The sequence below is a fragment of the Diceros bicornis genome (assembly GCF_020826845.1).
Source record: "Diceros bicornis minor isolate mBicDic1 chromosome 16 unlocalized genomic scaffold, mDicBic1.mat.cur SUPER_16_unloc_1, whole genome shotgun sequence".
Taxonomy (NCBI): Eukaryota; Metazoa; Chordata; class Mammalia; order Perissodactyla; family Rhinocerotidae; genus Diceros; species Diceros bicornis.
Window position 1 is genome coordinate 1,138,610 of NW_026690870.1, and position 25,895 is coordinate 1,164,504.

Consider the following 25,895-nt stretch of genomic DNA (forward strand, 5'->3'; position numbering starts at 1 on the left):
TTCACAGTTTATCTTCAAATAATATCAGACCACTTCATGACGCCTGAACAACCTCACAACAGTACTCTCCCACCCCCACTGCAGTCCATGTTGTCACACGTTTTATTCGACATGTTACATACCCCACAAAAAGTGCTCTCTATCCCTTTCTTCACATAAGGTTTCCATATTGTGTCATTTTCCTTCAGCATCTCTCAGCGCTGATCCGCTGGTGACCGTGAATTATCTCAGCTCTTGTGTGTCTGAGAAAGTTGATATTTTATCTTATTTGTACCCTTTGCTGCCAGGCATACAATCATAAATTAGCAGCTTTTTTTCTCAATACTCTGAAGACCTTGCTTCACTCTGCTCTGGCCCCAGTTCCAGTAAGAGATCTGCCTTCATTCTAACCTTTGTTCCTCTGCACTCAGCAGGTCTTTTTATCTCCTGTCTGATTTCATGATTATCTTGTTATCACCCTATTTAAGCAATTTAATTATGATGTGCCTTCTTCATACTTCTTAGACTTGGGGTTCATTAAGTATCTTGGATATGTGGGTTTATAGGTTTTTTTTTGTTTTTTTTTTTTTTTGTGAGGAGATCAGGCCTGTGCTAACATCCGCCAATCCTCTTTTTTTTTTTTTTTTTTTTTGCTGAGGAAGACGGCCCTGGGCTAACATCTGTGCCCATCTTCCTCCACTTTATATGGGACGCCGCCACAGCATGGCTTGCCAAGCAGTGCGTCGGTGCACACCCGGGATCCGAACCAGCGAACCCCGGGCCGCCGCAGCAGAGCGCACGCACTTAACCGCTTGCGCCACTGGGCCGGCCCCTATAGTTTTTTATTTCTTTAATAAAATATGGAAAATTTTCAGTCATTATTTCCTCAAATTGTTTTTTCTGTTTTCTTCTCTTTCTCTTTCTGGGACTCTGATTACATATATTTGAGGCCATTTGAAGTTGTCCTGCAGTTAACTTTCTGTTCATTTTCTTTGGTCTATTTTCTCTCTGTATTTTATTTTGAATGGTTTCTATGGTATGTCTTCAAGTTCATTAATCTTTTGACGGATTTGCTCTTAATCTCATCTAGTAAGTTTACATTACAGATGTTTAATTACAGACATTTCATCTCTAAAAGTTTTTGGGTCTTTTTCATATCTTCCATATTTCTACTTAACATCATCAGCCTTTTCTTTTTTTTACTGAAGTACTGACATACAATATTATGATAGTTTCAGGTGCACCGCATAGTGATTTGACATTTATATACATTATAAAGTGATCACCATGATAAATCTAGTTCCATCTGTCACCATACAAAGTTATGACAATATTGTTGACTTTGTTCCCCATGATGTAATCCCATCCCCATGACTTATTCATTTTATGACTGGAAGTTTGTACCTCTTATCCCCTCACCTATTTCACCCACCCCCGACCCCCTACATTGTCAGTCTTGTCTCTAACTTCTTGAACATGTGGAATATGATGACAGTAATAACATCCCATCTTTGTCTATGAATTATGTCCTCTGTGCTATTTGTGGTCAGTATCAACTGAGTGATTTGTCTCCTCATTACACGATGTGTTTTTCTGCTTTTTTGCATACCAGGTAATTTCTGGTTGGCTGGTAGACATTGTGTATTTTTCCTTGTTGGAACCTGGATAGTTTGTACTCCTAAAAATATTCTTGAGCTGTTTCCTGGGACAGAGTTGTGTTACTTTGAAACAACTGGAAACATTCAGGCTGATTCTAAGCTTTGTCAGGTGGGATCTGAGTCACCTTTAGTCCAGGGCTGACTGTGTTCCACCACTGAGGCCACTCTGAATACTGGACACAATCTCCTGCCAGTTATGGGGCTTTCCTAAGCCATGTGTGGACTGGTTGAACCCAAACCATTCCTGTCTGTGTGAGCTCCAAGAATTATTTCCTCTAATTTTTTGGTGTTTGATTCTGTAGTGTTGGGTAGTTTCCTCACATGGGTGCACTGGTCATTACTCAGTGGAAGATGCAGTGGGCCCACGGAGAATCTGTGAAGTTCTCTCTTGCTGCAGTTCTCACTTCTTGGGTGGTCTTCCGTATGTGCTCTAGTCACCTCAGCCTCCCAGGACACCCAGTGCCATCTCTTCAACTCAGGGAGAGCTCAGGGGTCCACCTGGGTTCTCCTTCCCTGTGCTGGAGCCTGGAATTCTCTCTCCAGGCAGCAGGGCCATCACAGGGCCCACCTTGTCAGTTCCAGGTCTCTCAGGGGTCACTGAACTCTGCTGCCTGAGACCCACTGTGTGAAAACTACTGTTTCATATATGTTCCCCAAAATTTTCAGTTGTTGTGGGAAGAAGGGTAAATTAGTTCCCTGTTATTTCATCTTGGCTGAAAGCATAAGTATTAAACAAAGATTTTAAAGTGATTGTCATAACTATCCTCCATGAAGGTAAACAAACATGCTTGTAGCAAATGAAAGAGTAGGAAATCTCAGCAGAAAAATTTAAAAAAGAAAATTTTAGAATTGAAAAATACAATATTAGAAATAACAAATTCTTTACATGGAATTTAAGTAGAGCAATAGAAATTAACATGGAAAATAGAAAAAAGAGTGGAAAAATAACAGAGCCTCAGTCACTTTTAGGTAAGATCAAACTTTAATATACATGTGGTCGGCATCAAAGAAGGAATGGAGAGAGAGAATGTGCAGACAAAAATACTTGAAGAAATAGTGCCTGGAATTATCCAAGTGATGGAAGATAGACATTTGCAAATATGATGCTCAACTAACACCAAGCAGAATGAAGACAGTCCCACATAGAGACACATCAGATCAAGCAGCTGGATACCAAGGCCGAAAAGCAAATGTTGGAAGCAACAGAGAAAAATGACACTTCACACAGAGGAGAATAATGATTTGATTAATAGCTGACTTCTCATCAGAAACTATGGGGACCAGAAGAGAATGAGAAAAGAGATTTAAAGTGTTGAGAGAGAGAGAAAAAAAGACCTGTCAATGCAGAATCGTATATCCAACAAAAATATCCTTCGAAAATCACTGTTGAAAGACAGCATTTTCAGATTTAGAGAAACTAAGAGAAATTATTACCAGCAAATCTCTACAATAGAAGATGCTAAAGGAAATTCTTTAGGAGAAGGGAAATTATACCAGAAAAGGAATCTGAGATCCTCAGAATGGAATAAGTAGCTTCAGAAATGGTAAATATCTAGGTAAATGTCAAAGGCTACTCATTTTTTCTGCTTTCTCCTTCTAACTTTTGTATAATACACACAACTTACAGTAAAAACTGTAATATTATGGGGAGGGTAGAAGGATGAATAGGTGAGCATAGAGGGATTTTAGGGCAGTGAAACTATTCTGCATGACACAGTAATGGTGGATACATGTCATCAGACATCTGTCCAAACCCACAGAATGCACAACAGCGAGAATGAACCTGGTGTAAACTGTGGACTTTGGGTGATGATGACATGTCAGTGCAGGTTCGTCATCTGTAACAAATACACCATCCGATGGGCAAAGCTGATAGTGGGGGGGCTGTGCATATGGGAGCAGGGCATATATGTACCAAACACTCAATTTTGTTGGGAAACAAAAACTGCTCTAAAAAAATAAAGTCTTTAAAAAATGATAATATTTTCTTCTGAGGTTCATAAGATATGTAGATGCAGTACATACAGTTACTACAGCATAAAGGATGGGCGGGGTGGCCCAATATGGCTGCACTATTTCCATATTTTACCTGAAGTACTAAAATGTTCATTGTAAGTGGAACAGGAAAAGTTAGAGATGGAGATTGTGAACCCTGGAGAAATGACTGAAAAAAAAAATAGCCAAGAGGACAAAAAATAAAACAATGTAATCCACCACATCACCAGAGTAAAGAAGAAAATCATGTGACATGCAGAAAATGCATCTGAAGAAATTCTACATCCATTTATAAAAGTCCAGGAAAGTAGAAGTAGAGGGAACTTCTCTAACTTGATACAAGGCGTCCCTGAGAACCTGCAGTCATCACAGACAGTGAGACTAAAGGCTTCCCCTGTAAGTCAGGATCAAGGCAGAGACATCCGCTCTCATTGTCCCCAGTCAACACCACACTGGATTCTTAGTTGGTGTGAAATAGCAAGAAAATCAAACAAAAGGCATACAGATTGGAAAGAAAGGAGTAAAACTATCTTTTTTCACAGATGACATGACTGTCTACATAAAAAATCCTTAAGAATATAACAAAAAAAAAAGGCTACTGGAATTCATAAATGAATGTAACAAGGTCATAGGATACAAAGTCAACATACAAAAATCATTTGTATTTCTATACAGTGGCAATAAATGATTGGAAATTGACATGTTTTTTCTTTTGCTTGAGGAAGATGGTCCCTGAGCTCACACCTGTGCCAATCTTCTTCTACTTTGTATGGGATGCTGCCACAGCATGGCTTGATGAGCAGTGTGTAGATCCATGCCCAGGATCTGAACCCGAGAACCCAGGGCCGTGGAAGTGAAGTATGAGAACTTAACAACTGCGCCACCAGGCTGGCCCCCAGAAATTGACATTTTTAAAGTGCAACTTACAATAGCAACAAAAATCATAACATATTTAGGAATAAATCCTATAATATGCCTGTAGAATCTTTATGCTGAAAACTACAAAACACTGATGGAAGAAGTAAAAGAAAACTTCAATAAGCAGGGAAATGGTCTTAGTCTATTCGGGCTGCTGTAAAAAAACCCACAGACTGGATAGCTTATAAACAACAGACATTTATTTCCCACAGTTCTCGAGGCTGAGAGTCCAAGATCAAGGCGCCAGCACGGTCACATTCTGGTGACAGCCCGCTTCCTGGTTCATAGCTGGTGCTTTCTTGCTGTGTCCTCACACGGTGGAGGGGACAAGGGCTCTCTCTGGAGCCTCTTTTGTTATAAAGGCACTAATCTTGTTCATGAGGGCTTGACCCACATGACACAAGCACCTCCCAGAGGCCCCACCTTCTAACACTCTCAACCTTGGGGGTTAGGATTTCAACATGTGAATTTTGGGAGGACATAAGCATTCAGACCCCAGCAGAAATATACAGTGTTCGTGGATTGGAAGACTCAGTATTTTAAATATTAATTTTCCTTAAGTTGATCTATACCAATTACAATTCCAGCATATTTTTGGTAGAAACTATGAAGTTGATTCTACAATTTATTTGAGTAGGCAAAGTAATTAGAATAGCCAAAACAATTTTGAAAAAGAAGAACAAAGTTGGAGGCCTTAAACTACCTGCTTTCCAGACATATTATAACATTACGATAAACAATAGTGTGCTGGTGAACGAATAAACACACAGATCAGTGGAACAGAAGAGAGAATCCAGAAACAGAACCACACATGTATGAGCAATTGATATTTGACAAAGTTGCTAAAATAACTTAATGGAGAAAGAATGGTATTTTAAAAAAGAGGCACTGGAAAAATTGAATATTCATATGCAAAAATATACACCATAATATATAACTCAAAACAAAACAAAACCCCAAAATCCTTGGACCCATGTCTCACACCACATACAAAAATTAACTCAAAGTGAATCAAAGCAGTAAGTGTAAAATCTAAAACTATAAATCTTCTAGGAGAAAATATTCATGACCTTGGATTAGCCAAAGATTTCTCAGGTATGAAACCAAAAGCACACCCATAACAAATTTTGTTTAGTTAAACTTTATCAAAACTAAGAACTTCTTCTCTTCAAAAGACACTGTTGAGAGAAGGAAAACAAATCAAAAACTGGGAGAAACCATTTCTGCAACACACATCTGTGAAGGCTTTTTATTCGGTGTATATGAAGAACTCTTCAATCTGAATAACACAACACACAACCTCGTAAAAAATTGGCAAAAGATTTGAAGAGGCACTTCAGCAAAAATGATACACAAATGGAATGAAAGTACAGGAAAAAATGCTCAACATCATCAGTCATCAGAGAAATTCAAATTAAAACCACAAAGAGATACATGTGTGCACCTTTCAGAATGGCTTAAAAAATTAGCAACAATATCAAGTACTGGCAAGGATGCAGAGCAACCAGAATGCTCGTACACTCCTGCTGGGAAAGTAGAATGTTTCAGCCATATTGGAAAACATTTTGAGAGTTGCTTGTAAAGTTAAAGAAATGTTGACCATGTAATCTTTCTGATCCAGTAATCTTATTCTTGGACATATGTCAAAGAGAATCAAAATGTTACGTTCACACAAAAATCTGTATGTTGATGTTTATAGCAGACTTATTCACAATTTCCAAAAACTGGAAACGACCCAAACAGACAAACTGTAGATATAAATGTTCTTGAGCTAGTAAATAGGTGGCACATCCATCCAATGGAATATTATTCAGTAATGAAAAGGAATAAGCATTTTATATGTGAGACGAAAAGGATGAATATCAAATACAATCTGCTAAGTAAAGAAGGTAAAGCTCAAAAAGTTGTTACATAGTGTGTGATCCCATCCCTGTGAGATTCGGGAAGAAGCAGAACTACTGATAGGGAGCAGATCAGTACTAGAGATAGTGACATTTTATAATGATGAAATGGTCAATAGTTCAAGACATAACAATTAAAAACATATATGCATCTATTAATGGAGCATAGAAATACATGAAACTTTTAATAGAAATGAAAACAGACAATTCAACAATAGTTGAAGACTTCAATACCCCACTTTCAATAATGTATAGAACAATTAGACAGAAGATCAACACGGAAATAGACGACTTGAATAACACTACAAACCAACCAGATCTAACAGACTTCTACAGAGCACTCCATCCAACAACAGAATATACATTCTCAAGTACATAGGGAACATTCTCCAGAACAGATCAAATGTTGGGCTATAGAACAAACCCCAATAAATTTAAAAGCAGAAAAATAATACAAAGTATGTTCTCCAACCATAATAAAATAAAATTAGAAATCAATAGTAGGAATAAATTTGGCAAATTCATCAATACGTGGGAATTAAACAACACATTCATGAATAACCAATGAGTCGAAGAAGAAATCTAAAGGGAAATCAGAAAACGCTGGTTCTTTGAAGAGATCAACACAATTGACAAACCTCTGCCCAGTCTGACCAAGAAAAAGAGAGAAGATTCAAATTACTTGAATCAAAAACAAAAGAGAGAAAACAACACTAAGATATCACCTCACGCCCATTAGAATGGCTATAATCACCAAGCCAAGAAACAACAAACACTGGAGAGGATGTGGAGAAACAGGAACCCTCATACACAGCTGGTGGGAATGCAAACTGGTGCAGCCTCTATGGAGAACGGTATGGAGATTCCTCAAAGAATTAAAAATAGAGATGCCCTATGATCCAGCTATCCCACTACTGGGAATCTATCCAACGAACCTGAAATCAACAATCCCAAGGGCCTTATGCACCCCTATGTTCACTGCAGCATTATTCACCATAACCAAGAAGTGGAAGCAACCTAAGTGTCCCTCGACTGATGACTGGATCAAGAAAATGTGGTGTATATATACAATGGAATACTACTCAGCCATAAAAAAAGACAAAATCGTCCCATTTGCAACAACATGGATGGGCCTGGAGGATATTATGTTAAATGAAGTAAGCCAGAAAGAGAAAGACAAACACTGTATGATCTCACTCATATGTGGAATATAAACCAACACATGGACAGAGAAAACTGTATTGTGGTTACCCGGGGCAATGGGGGTGGGGGGTGGGCACAAGGGTTGAAGGGAGACATATATACGGTGATGGACAAACAAACATGTACAACCCAAAATTTCACAATGTTAAAAACTATTACAACATCAATAAAAAAAAGAAAAACTGAAGGAAAAAAAAAAAAGACAGGACAAGATTACCAACCTTACAGAAACAAAAATGATTATAAACAAATACTATGAATAATAGGACACAAATTAGATACCTTAGATGAAATACACAAATTACTAGAAAAACACAAACTACAAAAATGACTCAAGATAATCTGAATAAACCTATAATAAGTGAAGAGATTGAATCAGTAATCCACAAACTATGCACAAAGAAAAGCCCAGGCCTAAATGGTTTCACCGCTGAAATCTACCAAACACTCAAGGAAGAATTAACACCAATTCTTCAAAAAAAAAAAAAGAGGAAGAAACACTTTCCACTACATTTTATGGGGCTAATATTACCCCGATACCAAAGTCAGACAAAGATGTCACAAGAAAGCAAAACTACAGGGGCCAGCCTGGTGGCGTAGAGATTAAGTTTGCACGCTCCACTGTGGCGGCCCAGGGTTCACAGGTTTGGATCCCGGGTATGGACTGATGTACCGCTTGTCAAGCCATGCTATGGTGGTGTCCCATATTAAAAAAAAATAAATAGAGGAAGATGGGCACGGATGTTACCCCAGGGCCAATCGTCCTCCACAAGAAGAGGAAGATTGGCAACGGATGTTAGCTCAGGGCTAATCTGCCTCACCAAAAAAAAAAAAGAAAACAAAACTACAGACTAATATCTCTTACCAACATGGATGTAAAAGTCCTCAACAAAATACTAGCAAACTGAATGTAGCAATATATAAAGAGAATTATACACCATGACCAAGTGGGATTTATCCTAGGGATGCAAAGTTGGTTTAACGTCCAAAAACAATTAATGTAATACATCATACAAATAGAATGAAAAACAAAAAATCACAAGACCATCTCAGCAGATGTAGGAAAAAGCATTTGACAAAATCCAACACGCTTTCACGATTTAAAAAAAAACTCAATAAACTAGGAACAGAAGGAAAGTTCCTCAATATAAAGGGCATCTACAAAAAATCTCCAGTTAACATCATACTTAATGGTGACATACTGGATAGTTTCCCTTCAAGATTAGGAACAAGACAAAGATTTCCACTCTTGCCATTTCTATTCTAAATTGTAGCGGAGGTTCTAACCAGGGCAATTAGGCAAGAAAAAGAAATAAAAGGCATCTATATCGGAAAGGAGGAGGTAAAACTATCTCTATTTGCATGAAGTGATCCTGTATATAGAAAACCCTAAGGAATCTACCAAAAAACTATTAGAAGTAATAAATGAGTTCAGCAAGGTTGCAGGATACAAGATCAATATACAAAACCCAATTGAATTTCTATACATTTGCATTGAAAAACCCAAAAGTAAAATTAAGAAAACAATTCCATTCACAATAGTATCCAAAACCAGGAATAAATTAACCAAAGAAATGCAAAACTCATGCTCTGAAGTTGATTCTAAATTCATACGGAATTCTAAGGCAACAAGCTACAGCTAACAAAACAATTCTGAAAAAGAAGAATAAATAGTGTAAGACTCATACTTCCCAATTGCAAAAGTTACTACAAAGCAACAGTTGTCAAGACAGTGTGGTACTGGTACAAGGACAAACATACAGATCAATGGAACAGAACTGAAAGACCAGAAATAAACCTATACACCTATGGTCAACTGATTTTTCACAAGGGTGCCAATGGTGCTGTGACAATTGAATAGCTATATGCAAAAGAATGAAGTTAGACCCTAACCTTATCCCATAAGCAAAAGTTTACTCAAAATGGATCATACACTTAAATTGAAGAGCTAAAACTATAAAACACTTAGAAGAACACACAGGCATAAATCTTCATGACCTTGTATTTGGCAATGGACTCTTAGATCTGACAACAAAAGCAGAAGCAACTAAATAAATGAATAAATAAGTTAAACTTCATCATCAAAATTAAGGAACATGAGAAATGTAAAGTTCCTGCTTTAAAATTTCATCAGGGGCAAGCAACTAATTCAAATGGAATGCAGTCATCTAAAGGACATCTTTTTAATGAGAAATGCTATTACTAAAGGAGACTTGGGCTGTTTTAAATGATATTTAGCGCAAAGCAACAAGGGAGGTATTTCAGCAGGTGACTGCTTCCACTCCCATCTATAAATTCTTCCCCAGTGACTCAGTGCCCTTGCCTGATCAGTATTTTATGTTGATGACAAATCTCGCACACAACTCACTTATCATTGCTTGAAAAACTTACAAGAAGTGCTACTGTTTAACAAAACTGAAAAAATACATTTTGTCCTTTATGGAAAATAAGGAAGAAAGTATCAGGAAAGGAAAGAATAATTTAGCCCAAATACTTGGTAAGAAACAGGAATACAAAAACAAATAACCAGAAATTGCTAGTATATGTATCAGCCATCTCAGAAAGAAGAAACAGGCCACTTTATTTCCTTTAAGGCCTGACATTTTTCTCTCTGCCCTTTTCCTACACCCTCCATTGTGTGGTCTCTAAGCAGCCCTACTGCGAGCAGCTGTAGACGCTAATTCGTGGTTCACTGAGGTGTCAATTGAGTCTTAAACCAAGGAAACAACAGCTGCAAAACAATACTTGGCTCTGGTGCAAATATTTTCAAAGGTAGACTAAAGTTTCAACTGTTATTTTAGATAAACAAAACCCCAAACCATAACCTTCCATCAAGTCACAAAACAAAAGAACACGCGGCCGGAGTTTAATTCATTGCGTAGCGACATTTCTCATCTTGTTGCCACTATTTAGACAGGCTTTCAGGACTTTACCTTGACAAACGACTTCCTTCACTAGATGAAAAACTAGCTTCCGAAGCGATTTTGTTAGTTGTCTTTGTCTTGAATGTACCGCTGCCAATATTCAAACCTGTGAGAAGCACAAACATGGAGAGGGAGTGTCAGCCACCACGCAGCAACGAGTGAAGAAGAGGGCTCACAATAACTTTGGTGAAACAAATGTCAACAGGGGAAGATGCTGCTCAAGCCACAGAAGGCAGGGAGCTTCTGAGGCAAGGAACATGTTGATAGAACTCTGAAAGGAAGTGGAGCGTTTTCCGGTGATACTTAGAAGCCACAAAAAATAAAAAATAAAATCATTCGAAGAGCTCTATTCCAAATGACCACGATGCACATGTGAGCACACGGGTCTCTACTACAGCACCATGCACTGGATAATTCACCTTGTTATAACACATGGGCAGCAAGGGATCATCAAAATAATGGGTGCTGGGAACCAGGTCTCAGAAATAACTGACACCGCTGGATGACAGTTACCCACCCCACCCACCCTTAAGCCCTCTGCCAAATCCTCTGTTTTTCCATCTCCCAGGAGAGACTGAATCTCCATTGAAAACCATCAAGGCCACTCTTTAACCAGCCTGAAAAAGTTGATGGGGAAGATGCACAATCCACCTCTTTCCTGGAGCCAGGGGAACCAGACTGTTCCCATGATGCTATCAGCGTGCAGGGCAATCCTTGACCTCTGCCCCCTGGGTGACTTCAGCCTTGGATGTTTCTGTTTCAAGTCTGATTCTTAACTGGCAGTCACCTGAGATCACGGATAGAGAGTGCATGGGTGTCTCTGCAAAAGGCATTTGCTGAGTTTCTATCCTGTAACCTGCTTGCCTGCATGTAACCTCTGCAGCCAAGCCATTCTCTTAACAATGTGTCCGTGCTCAGCCTGAAGAGGGTTTCCATGTGCTTACCAGCATAAGGCCTTTTCAGACATGGAAAAGAAGGCGCAAGGTTGCAGTGGCTTTCCTTAGTGACAGGTCCAGAGGCAGAGACCTAACACATCTGATGCAGAAAGTAACTGAAACATGCACTGCTTCTTCAATAGTCAGATTTGGGGTGGCTCCTGAGTTCAGGGTGCCCATCCTCACCACTACCTGTAACAGCAGTAGCGGGGTACGCTAACCACGGGGTACGTGGCTTCCATTTCCCTCCACCCTGCCAGCCTGCCTCCTGCTTCTCTTTGGAGCTCAGAGAAGTCCCCAGGATCAGAGTGAGAGCGAGAGAGTGAGAGTGAGAGTGAAAAGTATTGTGTGAGCACACGTAAACTAAACGCCAGAGGCCGTATCTGACCTCAGAGACGGCTGACACCACCAGAAGGACTTCTATGATCCCAACGCAGGAAAATGTGGAATCTTGCAAAGCACATAGTGTAAATTTGAGTGTGGAGTGAGGGAACTGAATCTAGGGGTGCTTGATTATACAACCTATAAAGTATCGCTTATGAATAAATTAATAAACAAATACATTAATCATTAGTATATTAATAGTACCAACATTTTTTTGTGTGTGTGAGGAAGATGAGCCCTGAGCTAACATCCATGCTAATCCTCCTCTTTTTGCTGAGGAAAACCGGCTCTGAGCTAACATCTATTGCCAATCCTCCTTCTTTTTTTCCCCAAAGCCCCAGTAGATAGTTGTATGTCATAGTTGCGCATCCTTCTAGTTGCTGTATGTGGGACGCGGCCTCAGCATGGCTGCAGAAGCGGTGCGTCGGTGTGTGCCCGGGATGCGAACCGGGCCGCCAGTAGCGGAGCACGTGCACTTAACCGCTAAGCCATGAGGCCGGCCCCCAACATTTTTGATATACATCCAAGGGACTACAACTTATGTCAAATTTACTCATCCTTTGAACTTGTCCGATTAACTATCCATATAAAATAAACTTACCAAACATAGATGTGTGGAGTCACTTTCCAACCACGTGTGTCTGCTAACTGGCTGTAAGGCTCCGAGGGAGGTGCTACTCTCTTGTCGCCTCCTTTTGTGAAATGAGGGGGTTGGATAAATACTTTCTAAATCTCTCTGGATTCTAATTCTGTGACTCAAATGTGAAGAAAGTGGTGAAAAGCAAACGGTTAAGGGCTCACGAGTGCTACATCTTTCCAAAGTGATGAAGCCCTCCATCGGGGCAGAGGCCCTGCTTCATACCTCAGCCAACTACAATGTCTCACATTCGCGGAGTTCACATAACACCCAGCACCACCGCGGCCAGCAGTCGCCGAGGGCTGCTCTCTAACAGGCCCTGTGCTGGGCATTTCGCCTGCAGTGGCTCACTGAATCCTCAAAACAACCAAAATAACAGAATTTTGCAGCAACCAATTCTAACACTAATATTATCTAGGAAATAGCTCTCTGAAGACAGACAGCTAAGTCTAATGCACCATATGTCCCTCGAAAAAATGCCTGTCTGATATAGACATCTTTGAGACAATTGGGAAATCTGGATATGGCCTGGGAATTATGTGATGTTAAGAGATCACTGTTCATTCTGATGGGTGAAATTATGGAATGGTGGTTTATGTAAGGATAAGGAAGTGACTAAGGTGTACTTCCTTCTGTATGAATCCATTTACTTGCACAAAGGGAGCTGAAGTGACATACTAAAAAAAAGGTGTAATAAAATAAAAACCAATGAAAATAATAAAAATGCAATAAAGTATACGAAAACAAAGAAAATTACAATTAAAACAAAAATCCTAGATTGAAGGAACTACACTTAAGCTTAAAATTTAGCTTTACTGGGATTTACAGTCTTTTCATTTAAAAAACCCAAAGTTTTCCAACATTCTGGTGAGGGAAAATAGCCCAGGATGATGTTCCCCATTGATGATTAAGAAACTGGAAGATGTGGGAAAAGAAAGAATTTGGGGCGTCTCCTGTGGTACTTAGCGACAAGTTACTATCATGACATGCCAGGTATAATCCAAGGGCCTGTAAGGACCATCGCCATGCCAGGGCTGGCACATATCCAGGAGGGAAGACTCTTCCAAATTCTTGTTTGTTAAGGACTGAAAAAGTACTGGCTGATTCTGATCCAGTGATAGCTTATTACAAAGCAAACTCCAGAAACTTTCAAAGAATGACCACCCTTCCCTGAGCACAGCACTAGCTGCTGCCTTGGGTCACCTAGACACTGGCTGTGAGTGCTGAATCTGCTCACTTACCAGACAGTTGTGATGCAGAAGCATCTGCCTTTTGGAACCTGTCTTCAGTTTGATTTGTATTATCCTGAAGGGTAGACCACTTCAGCAACTGGTAGGCTTTTGTTTCTACAGATTTAAAAAAAGGCACAGATAACTGGATATCCACATGCAAAAGAATGAAGTTGGACCCTTACCTTATACCATACACAAAATCAACTCAAAAAGGGTTAAAGACTTAAACATAAGACTGAAAACTATTAAATTCCCAGAAGAAAACATAGGAGAAAAGCTTCAGGACATTGGTTTTGGCAACGATTTCTTGGATATGACACCAAAAGCACAGTCAACAAAATTAAAAATAGACACACAGGACTATCTCAAACTTAACTTTTGCATGTCAAAGGAAACAATCAACAGAGTGAAAAGGCAACCTACACAATGGGAGAAAATAACTGAAATCATATATTTGAAAACGGGTTAATATCCAGAATATATAAGGAACTTCTACCACTCGACAACAATAACAAAAATCAAATAACCCGATTAAAAATGGGCAAAGTGCTTGAATAGACATTTCTCCATATACAAATGGTCAATAAGCACATGAAAAGATGCTCAAAATCACTAATCACCAGGGAAACGTAAATCAAAACCACAATGAGATATCACCTCACACCCATCAGGATGGCCACTATCAAAAGAACAGAAAATCAGCGTTGTGGAGGATGTGGACAAATCGGAACTCTTGTGCACTGCTGGTGGGTGTAGCTATTAGGGAAAACAGTATGGAGCTTCCTCAACAAATTAAAAATAGAATTACTATATGATCCAGCAATCCACTCTGGGTATATATCCAAAAGAACTAAAAACAGGATCTCAAAGAGTTATTGGCACACCCTTGTTCATCACAGCATTTTCCACAATGGCCAAGAGGTGGAAGCAACCCAAATGTCCATCAATAGTTGAATGGATAAAGAAAATGTGGCATGTACATACAATGGAATATTATGCAGCCTTTAAAAAGAAGGAAATCCTGTCACATACTACAGTGTAGATGAACCCTGAGGACCTTATACTAAGCGAAATAAGCCAGTCACAAGAGGCCAAGTACTGTATGATTCCACTCATATGAAGTAACAAAAGTGGTCAAAATCATAGAAACAGAAAGTGGAAAGGTGGTTATTAAGGGCTGGGAAGAAGGGGGAGGGAGTATTAGTGTTTAGTGGGTATAGTGTTTCAGTATTGCAAGATGAAAAAGTTCTAGAGATCTGTTGCACAACAATGTGAATATACTTAACACTACTGAGCTGCACACTTAAGAACAGTTAAGATGGTAAATTTAAAGTTATGTATTTTTTACCACAATTAAAATAAAAAGTAGAATTTGTCCATGACAATTCAGGTTTCTGCCTGTTGTCCCAGCATAATAATTAATAGAGTTGTCTTTTGTTAATCAAAAGTTTCCTAATTTAGACAATAAATTATATGGTGACGCTACTTAAGAGACATATGAGCCAAATGCAGTGCAATGGCACAGTTTGGCTACTCATCAAAAAACATCAACTGAAAAGATATCTGCTTGGCTCCTGACTGAACACTGATTGGATATATGATATTGCTAAATTGTTATTAACTGCTTTAGGTGTGAAAAAAATACACAGAAATACTGAATTTTCTACTACCTAGAAACAAGTTTCTTGAATTCCTCCTACGATGTTAACACTTTTCAAATGCATGCAAATTAGTTTTTTGAACTGTCCCTTTTTAGAAACTCTGAAAACAAACAAACGAAAAACAATTTAGTTGAACCCAGGTTTCAAGACTCGAAGTCAAGTTGTATGAATGTATTTGAGGTGGCCAAATTCTAGTCATTATTTTGAGTGGGTCTGTGGATAGGTTCAACTCACAGTAAAATGGTTTCTCTCCAGTCCAGGCCTTGCAGAAGCGGCTACAGGAATGAATCAGAAGACACATAACTGACTGCCTTGGTTGGGCAGCTGGTCCTCTGCAGCACGCGCTGCCCTGGCCCTCAGGCTTGCACATTCGAGTGTGGGGTCTCTGGGCTGAGTGAGGGGCGGGAAGGTCAGGAAGGGGAGGCGGCAGCAGGATGAGCTGGGGGACCCACCGCTGAGAAAATCTAACCAGGCTCATCGTAGGGACAGAGAAGAGCATCTGCAGGGAGCAAAGCCAGGTGCCCCAGAGGGGTCAGCAGCAGCCTGGGCACCCACAGGACACCCTTACCCTGCAGGACTGTTAACAGTGTCTGCTGTAAGTTAAAGTGGGGAAGACTGTTGGGAAAAACAATAAATAATGATCACGTAAAGAACCTGAGAGACACAACTTTCCCATTACCTCAAGGCTCAAGGATGCCTGGATGAAAGAGAGGCTGGAGAAATAGAGTTTTAGCACAGACATAACAAAACAGCATCCACGTCCACATCTCCAACATGGCCACAAACAAAAGGACTCCTGCTGTCAGCACCGGAGGCTGGCAATCACTGCTTTCCTGCTTTTGCTGGTTCAATTTAAGAACTTAACCATGAGCCCCTTATTACTGGATTAAAACTACCGTCACACTGACGAATACAAATGTAACATCTTGCCCTACTGAGAATCAATCAAGATAAAAATAAGTACTTAAAATGAGCATCATATTTTGAAATATTAAATGCTATATAGTTAAAATATGTACAGATCAGGGACTCAACTCTGAAAATAATAAATCCTAAGGCAACACTTTTTAACATTGCTGGATTGTGATATTAGTTGGGCAAACCTGAACTAGTATTTTGACAAATTTAATAAAGAAAACACCAGATGTCATGCATGCAGAAGGGGAAAGTACTGTTTTGCATAACTTGTGTATATGTGTTGGGTACTGGCCTAGGACAGAAAGTGTTTCTTGCTGTAGATTAGTCCCACTGTCCTAGGACAGCATCATAACACTCTCCTGTCAGTCCTACTACCTATATTACTTCAGATTTGTGGTAAGGTACTTTTGGGAGAGGAGAAGTATCAATAAAATCAAAGAATTCTAAAAAGGTAAGGAATCACTGTAAAAGAGGTAAAAATGTTCTGTTTTGTTTTTATTCTATAAAGATCAACCAAAAAGTTTTTCAGCTTTTAGGATACAAGTCCAGATCATAATGACCATATGCTATTTCTGCACTCAATTATACTGACTTGGTCAAGGAAAAGAGAGCAAAGATAAAAGTTAAAAAAAAAAAAGAATAGGAAAAGAAAAAAAGAGTAGCTTCTTGGTAAACAAAGGCTCCTGGCAGCTGGAAGCTGGAGTTAGGCTTTCCTCTCATCTATTGTTGTGAGGTAAATCATCTGACTCCAGTGAGCTGGCTCTCCTGCTCCTCAGAAAACACGTGCCTTTTATTTTTAGGAGAAGATTTTCGTGAAAAATATAAAGCTAGTAGTTGTGAGTTAATTTCACATTTGGGAGGATTAAGTATTCTGTCCAAATATAGGACAGTACGGATATTATCACTGGTCTGAGTCTAGCAAAGGAGGAATGTGAAGTGAATTCACATTAGCAGCAAGGGACCATTTTATTTTACCACTCTGGAAAAGAAAGGCCATTTCCATGTTCCACACACTTTCCATTCTGGTTTCCTTCTCTTCCTTCCTCTTATTCTTTTTTTTTAATTGAAGTATAATCAACATACAGCATTATATTAGTTTCAGGTATGCAACATAATGATCCAATATTTGTACATATTGTGAAATGATCACCACAGTTAGTTAACATCAGTCACCATACATAGTTACAAAGTTTCTTTTCTTGTGGGTGAGGAATTGTAGGATCTACCCTTCCCTTGCTTCTTGAAGGACTTGGACTCTGTAACTGGCCTTTCCCTTCAAGGCTGCCCTGAGTCTGCTTTCAACCGTACACAGTTTTGGAGGGATGTAGCTTGTCTCTCCAGTCTCGTTCTCCCAGAGCCCACCCCGCTTCCCAGCCATAGCTCCTTACTGGTATTTGATCTTTAAACCTTCTGTAGCCCTTCTCTAAGCGGAAAGTCAGTGAAGCTCACCCGGACAATTTTTATCTGGGACATAGCCGCCCTGACCTAAGTAATAGAGGGTTGGCAAAATCAAGCTGAGGACTGCTGGGCACATGGCCTGCTCCCATCCCCGATGCATGCTTCCTCGTGTGGTTTAAGGGCAAAGTGAAGTTTAAAAGGTGAAAGGATTAAGTGTATTCACTTGGAGGAAGAAACACTAACTGAGGCAGGACCAAGACACCAAACCAGCCAGAGGGGTTGGAGCAGGCGGCAGGTGCTGCTGTCTAACAGGAGGTCTGTGTCGGGCAGCAGATGCTCAGAGCTGTGGTCATTCTCCCATGGCATGTATCACACCCTCAGTCACCCCTGTTTTAGTCAGAAGAGCTGCACAAAACATTTGAAGGACTGGGAAACAACCCAAAAAGGAAAAACAAAATTAAGGTTTGGTTAAAAAATAACAATGAGAGGATAAAGGCTACATAGCCTGCGTAGAAACAAGGGAAGAGGGTTTAAGAACAGAAATTGCATAGATTGGACAGGGCAGGATTATAAATGCAGATGCTCTGGGGCCAAGCAGGTAGCACAGAGAAGTGAGTCTGGCCAGCTGGAGAGCACATGCCTGGCCAGGGGGGACAGCTGTTCTCCGGCTACAGCCAACTGCTGCCAGGTGGGAAAGTGGGCCTAGTCTTGCCAGACTCCTGCCTTTCTTAAAAAAAAAAAATGCAACACTGCACAGGCCAAACAGAACACATTGGAAACCTCGAAACTAGATGGTGGTGAGCAATTTTTTCTGTGTTCCCTAAAAGTGGCACAAGAACACTCGGAGAAAAACTTCAGCCAAGGGATATAAGCTAGATGTTAGCAAAAGCTTCCGTAGTTGACAGAGCTGAGAGACCCGGGAACACACTATCAAGGCAGGCTGCAAGAGCTGTGTGGAGGTTTTTAAGTAGCTGCTTGTATCAAATAGACCAGGCTTCAGACTCTTTGGAGGCAAGAGTCTACGTCTTGCTAGGGGCACTCGAACAATTCAGACCTCCTCCTGGAAAAGCCTAGAGGTCTTGGCCAGGACGCCAACTTCATAAGTCAAGTAGGCAAAGCTACGGGCATGAAGTTTCTGGTAACTCAGGCCCAGGCTCTCCTAGAAGGAAGAAGGATAGTGAAGAATCAAGCAGTTCAAAGCTGCACTGTATTGCCCTGCAGATTTATAGTTACGAAATGAATGAACGAACAAAAGAGCAAAAGTAACAAGTCTAGAGTTCAAATCAGCCTGCTATAGACAAGTGGGGGCCGAGTTCCTCCAGTTCCAAGGAGAAAAGACTTGAGTCTTCTCAACTGCAAGTAAACCCTAAGTCTGCAAATTCGAGGACTAGGTAGCCCCTTAAGGCTTTACTTTCCAGCCTGTGACTGAGAACTCCAGAGAAACGTTTCCGCTCATTAGTCATGTCAAACTCTCAGAAAATTATTGAGAAGTGCGTATAATTAGATAAAACAAATATTTCTAAAGAATACAATTATTGTCAATTAGAATGTTCTGGTACACACAGAAACAAATATATCTGCATGCTCAAGCTTTCAGTTCTGGATCTCTCAGTCAAGCATCTATTATACACTCAAATCTGTGTCAAGATTTAATTTAAAAAGTAGAAAATATTGCAATTTAAAACATAAAATAAAGGAGTCCAGGGGGTTAAAATCCATCCTTGGCTATTAATTCCAGACTGATGACACAAAGAGATAAATATGTTTTTCCCTACTTTGTTACATAAGCCAGCCAAACCCAATCATCTATCTTCCTACAAAGTGGTGAAGAATCACTGAGATTGTTTTTTTTTTTTTTTGGATATGCATTTCGTGTCTAGAAAATGGAAACAGCCAGAGAAGGAAAGCGAAAACATGCTGAATAAAGGGAGATAGGAGAGAGATGATGTTGAGGAGGGAAGAAAGAAAAAGCCTCAACTTCTTATCTTTTATTCTCTTTTATATGCAAATGTACACCTGCTAAAATACTTCTAAATCTAGAAAGAAAAAGAAAATATTTGATGAAAAAGTGCTTTTAACAACTCATTACAAGAACCAGAGAGAGGCAGGGTTCACCAGCCTCTAGGGGTGTCTCCAGGCAGAGAATCTGCCTTTGGCTTGCGCAGAAATCCCTAATGAAAGAAAGAAAAGTTGGGCCCGGAAAAGGAGTAACAAAGGGAGATGCAAACAATACCATCACTACAAATAGAAAAACAACCTTGAACCAACAAAGAACTGGGCATCTTTGAGTAAGGAAGGGGAATTACTATTCCTATAGGAAGTATGTAGAAATTTAAAAATTAAATTTGAAAAGTATTTTCTGTCCACTGAGTTTCCCAGTGCTGTTACTTTTCACATATTTCTACACCCATGCAAATTTTTTTCCACACTGTTACTAGATGTGTTGCTGATGCAGCAAACATAGTCATTTTTGTAAAATAAAATAAAAATTGTGACATATATTTCTAAAATTAATTCTAAAGATAAATATTATCACTGAAAATCCAGAAGTCATTTGTCTAGTAATCTGCTCAAATGAAAACAAGAAAATATTAGGATATGGGTGCCTTCACAATTCTGAAAATACAGAAAACTCATCTATATTTAGGATTTTTTTCAAAGGCCATAAGTCAATGTGAACCTGAAATACATAGGTTGGATCCATGACGAGAATCACTTTTCATGTCCAGACTTTCTGCAATAAACTCCACTCCCCCAGTGTTGTGGGCCTGTAAATCTATTGCCAAGGTTTCTCTGTGCTCTCAGAGACTGCTGATGTACAGAGAAGAGAAACTCCTACTTCACATGAGTTGCCTGAAGCTGCTTCAGAAAATAAATATTTAGGGGCCAGCCCTATGGCATAGTGGTTAAGTTCGGCATGCTCCGCTTCGGCAGCCTGGGTTCGCAGGCTCGGATCCTGGGTACCAACCTATACAACTTGTCAGCCATGCTGTGGCGGCGACCCACATACAAAATAGAGGAAGACTGGCACAGATGTTAGCCTAGGGCTAGCCTTCCTCAAGCAAAAACAAGAGGAAGATTGGCAACAGATGTTAGCTCAGGGTGAATCTTCCTCAGTTAAAAAAAAAAAATTTACATCACATTCTTAATTTCTACGGAGTAATTCAACAATTACACTTGAAAATAAATGTCAGGCTTGTAACTGAACTTTAACGAATGTTCCAAAACTGAACTGAACAGTTCCGCTGGTATTACTTCATATGTAAATTTATAACCATAGTGCCTGCCACTTAACATTGTTCAGCCATGGGAGGGGAATTTTTAACTCTCCAAGTCATGCAATCTTGAACTTTTCAAAGATTGAGTAATCTTGATCAGGAAGCTATATTTTATTGGCATAATTAAATATTTTTAAAAACAATATTTTTAGCAATTTGCATTCAATGATTTATATAATGAGAAGAATCAGAAATAAAGACAATAATATTATCATTAGCATTATAGTAGGGTCAGGAATAATCAATGTATAAGATGAACTAGATGTTAGAAATGTAAAATATGAAGAAATCTCTCTTCACCCCCTACAGTGGGTTGAATGATGTCTCCCCTAAAATTCATGTCCACCCAGAACCTCAGAATGTGACCTTATTTGGAAATAGGTTCTTTGCAGATGTAATTAGTTAAGGATCTCAAGATGAAATCATCCTAGATTTGTGGTGGGCCCTAAATCCAATGACAGGCATCCTGACAGGAAGAGTGGACACAGAGACAGAAAAGAAGGTGATGTGCTGATGGAGGCAGAGACTGAAGTCAAGCTGTCACAAACTGAGAGCCACCAGAAGCTGCAACAGGCAAGGAAGCCTTCTCCCCTAGAGCCTTCAGGAGCACGGCACTGCTGGCCTTTGGTTTAGACTTCTGGCATCCAGAACTGGGAGAGAATACATTTCTGTTGTTTTAAGTTTGTGGTACTTTGTTACAATAGCCCTAGGAAAATAATACACTTCATGATCCTCGATTTTATTAAAATATCTGAAGCCCAACCTCTTCTCTCCCCACTTGAGTCTCTTGCATAAAATGAAGGTGTTTCACAACATGACCTACAAAGGCTCTTTCAGCTTTGAGACCCCCTGCTCCATGGTTCTCAAACCTGGGGAGTCACCTGGGGGTGTTATAAAAGACTGATGCCTGAGCCCCACCCCTAGAGGTTCTGATGTAACTGGTCAAGGGTGTGGCTGGGGCATAGGTATCCACCCAGGATTCTACTGTCAACGACCAAGGAGAATTTCTCTAGGCATTTATGAATTAATTTCCTTGAATGCAGGAGCAACCAATCGAAAACACTCTTCAGAAAGGTGCCTTTCATTCTTTACTGACCATGTTAAACAAACACCACCGCCCTGTAATGTCATGAGTGAAGACGCTTTGCTGTAGCAGCAAAGGGGAAGCCCCAGCAGCCTGACATCTACCACAGAGACAGGGCCACAGGGACTGCAATGGACAATCCAGCAGCATGAGATGGTTCCCCTGGTTTTGCACGAGTTGGGGCTCCCAGGCTTGGCAGGTAACACGTCTTTCCTGATCCTCGTGCATTTCTGGGACAGGACAGGTGAGACACATTCTTAGTAAAGTCTCCTTAGTGGAGTGTTACGCCACTGTACTCTGGCGTCCAACGTTGTCACCACAGTCTTCTCTCCCAGGGTAAATCCAGTCACCAATGACAACCTGGCTATTGTATGTTCCCAGCCTTTTCCAATTTGATGTAAAACTCAAGCAATAACGTTTTGAGAAGCACTGCCCAGAACCCCAAGTGGCTGACCTCCCTCACAGCTTCTAAATGGACATACCTTAGTATGACATTGAATATTTCAGCTTGCCAAAGAATATCAGTGAGAAACGGCACTGTCAGGCAACCACTTTCAACACAGCTTGACCGAGAGAATAGGAGTCAAAAGAATGAGAGGCTGAATGGACATTCTTAGAGGCTTAATCCTCTTCAGATAAAAGCTGAGAGCCCTTTTCACACGGAGCTTAAGGAGATGAGTTTTGCCAGGATGGGCACGTGGGGTGGGGAAAGTATTGGTAGAGTGACTGAGTGAAAGAGACAGCGTTCTGGCCTGAATCAACAAGCATTTAAGGAAACTCCTTAATCTTTGGATTCCAACTCGTTTTTATTCATTCGTTTGACAAACTGAGTGCCCACTGTGTTGTGTGCCAGATACCGTGTCAGGTGACGGGTTTCTATGACATTTAGCATAACCTGTGTCACTTGCTAAAACTAAAACTCACTTCACTCTCAGAGGTAAATTCAGTATGAATACAAATAAAATTGCCAACGTGGGAAATTTCACTTGGGGGTATAAGTAGTTCAGATGAGATTTTCCCTCATAATCTAGATAAGCATGGCTTTAATCCTGGTCTAAGTGTTCCAGGGAAGCACTGACCTGAGTATTCTAGTCCTGCACGTGTACTCAGGCTCGCCCCGCTGTATAAAGGGCACACACACCTCCTGGCAAAATCCATACTCGGAAATCCTTGCAAGTGCCCACCTCTCTAGGCCTAACACGAGAGAAAGGAAAGGTATAGCTTCGCTCATCATCACTCACAAAGCATCCTTGTGGAGCTCATCTTTTGTGATGATATACACTGATGTTTAATTAATCCAGACACCTTGATGCAGTCGCCTCTCTTGTAAAACGAAAGCAGCAGGCTGGTGGAACAGAAGGAGTTCAGGGATTAAATCTTGAAGTTTGAGTTCGATTCAAGATCCAACACACTAGCTATATGGCCTTGAGCAGGACTCAACCTTCCTAAGTTTCTGTTGGACTGACTGTAGAATGGGTCCCTAATGTTTACCCCACAGGACTGTTGTGAGGATCAGAGATGATGAAGACTTAGGAGGGGCAAGGACCCAGTCTTATTCCCAGGACTTAGCCAAAGTAAAGGTGTAATATACATGCAAATGATATACTATCTATTATAGGGAGAAAACCACACATTCATAGATATCAAAATTATTCTTTGATTTCTACCTTAATTCTTCACTGTGAACAACCAGACTAATGAAAGGGGTAGATTGTGTTAACAACAACAGATCATACAGGCTGTGGGAATATTTATTCTGGTTGTGTGTGTGGGTCTGTGTACGGGAGGGTTTCTATGTAAATCTTAGCACAGATTGCAGGAGCTCAACTTATGAAACCAACACTCTGCAAATGATTAACAAAGCAGATGCCTTCAGAGTGACAGCAAACTCTTTAAGGATGAGCCCCTCTGCCAAGGAGACCTATGTTTGGAAGTGATAAGCAAATAAGAAAGGGAAATAAAGAAATGAGAATATTGGCACATTTGACTTCTTTCATATGGAATGAGAATCACAGTCTCTTAGCATTAGAAGGAACGTCAGTTCCAGAAACAAGAATTCCTTCCACAGTGTCCCTCTAGAGAGTAGGTTCCTGCCATGGTTCAAGCACCCAGCACAGAATCTTATACCTGGAAGACACTCAGCTTGGTTTTGCCTCAAAGAAGAGCTAGAAAGTTCTTCCATTACTGAGCTGTGAATTCCTTCCCTGCACCACTCACACACAGAGCCCCCTGAGAGACTCTAAAATTACGCTTGATCAACGTTCTGTCTTGTACGTGGAGGCCTCGCAAATATTTAAAGATAGCTTTTGTACCCTTCTCAGGTTAAACTTCCCCAGGGCCCTCATCATTCAGAGCTTCCCCTCCATTCTGCCCAAACTCCTGGTGCCTGCCTGGGTTCACTTCGGTGTCTTTCTCTACTACATCTCCTCTGAGACGGCTGTAAAGCAAATAGTCACGCAGAAGGACCCACACTAAAGAAGAGCACTTCTGGACTGTCCAAACTCACTACTGGAACATGCTGGTCGTCAATTCGTCAATTCAGGAAGCAGCTTTAACAAGTAACTTTCAATCATAACATCAACTGGGTTTAGTTACACTAAAGTAGCCAAAGCTTCATTATAAAGCAATCTCATCCACAAGGGAGATTCCCACAAAAAGGACTCATGGGAAAACGTTGACGATAATTTTAGGGTATTAAGAATACTGGTGCCCTCATTAGACTCAAGGTTTTAAAAAACATTCTGTGTATATCTGTGTATATTTCCCAAAACATGTTCCACAGAATATTAATTCTGTTGGCTGTTCATAGGAAGGATTCCATTTTCAAATAGAAGATAATTATTTGAAACTTTAAGTTCACACCTTTAAATGGGTCATTTACTGAAAGTCTAAAAGTTTTCAACGTGCTCCCTGCACTGTGCATGTTGCAGAGGGAGAGCGCGATTATGCGGGATTTGGTCAGAGAATGTGTATTCCCTGAAGCATTTTCGGGGTGGAGCCTGCACAGAACACGCTTGGGGAAACGCTGCATCCGCCCATCCACACGGTGAGGCGGCACAGCAGGGGAGGACTGTCGCCTGGGAACCGTGTGCCCTGCAACGCCCTCACCTGTGAGCCTGTAAGAGTTATGGCACACAGGCACTCACAGGCAGAGATGCTGGGCCTTGACCAGTGAGAGCCCCAGGAGCCACTGCACCACGTTGTTGTGATTCTTCTCTAAGGGTTTCTCCACGGGACTAATTAGAAGTTCCAAAAATATCATGCAACTCTCCTCAAGATTCCTTTTTGATGGGGTAAATATCCTTCTGGATTCAAATCATCAATTGAGTTCTTAAGTGGAAATTTCTTGCAGAAACTAATTTAGCGGTACCACTGGGAAGCACTGCCTAGGAGGAATTATGGCAGCACAGGGCTTGGGCGAGTCTTGGTCCCAAGTGGCTACCGCAATTCAGGAGGTGGTGTTCAGATGCCTTTCCAAGACTCGTCTCAGGATTATGCTTTCTGTGGCACTGTACCCCCAGCCCCCTGCTTCTTTTCCTCTTTGAGTTTGCTTTGTGAGATTCCTTTTAACTAGATGGCATTGGTTTGAAAAACTGGGGACTGTGGGGCCAGTGCAGAAGATCAATACTACTACTAACATTCACATGAATATTATTATTATAAATCGCAGCTTACATGTATTGAGTGTGTAGTACACGCCTGGCACTTGCACACACACGATCTCATGTAAACTTTAAGACCATCTTGCCAGGTGGTATGTCTGCTTTCCCAGTACAGAGGCTCAGGGAGG

At 40.5% G+C, this 25,895-nt stretch overlaps 1 long non-coding RNA gene across 1 annotated transcript in view; it reads right to left on the reverse strand.

Annotated features, from left to right (window-relative positions):
• Positions 1 to 13,789: 13,789 nt before the first annotated feature.
• The window catches only part of LOC131401787 (uncharacterized), a 32,126-nt gene continuing 20,020 nt past the window's right edge, over positions 13,790 to 25,895 (reverse strand). The window contains exon 5 of the long non-coding RNA XR_009217964.1: positions 13,790 to 13,880. This is a non-coding gene — a long non-coding RNA (uncharacterized LOC131401787). The remainder of the gene's footprint in view (positions 13,881 to 25,895) is intronic.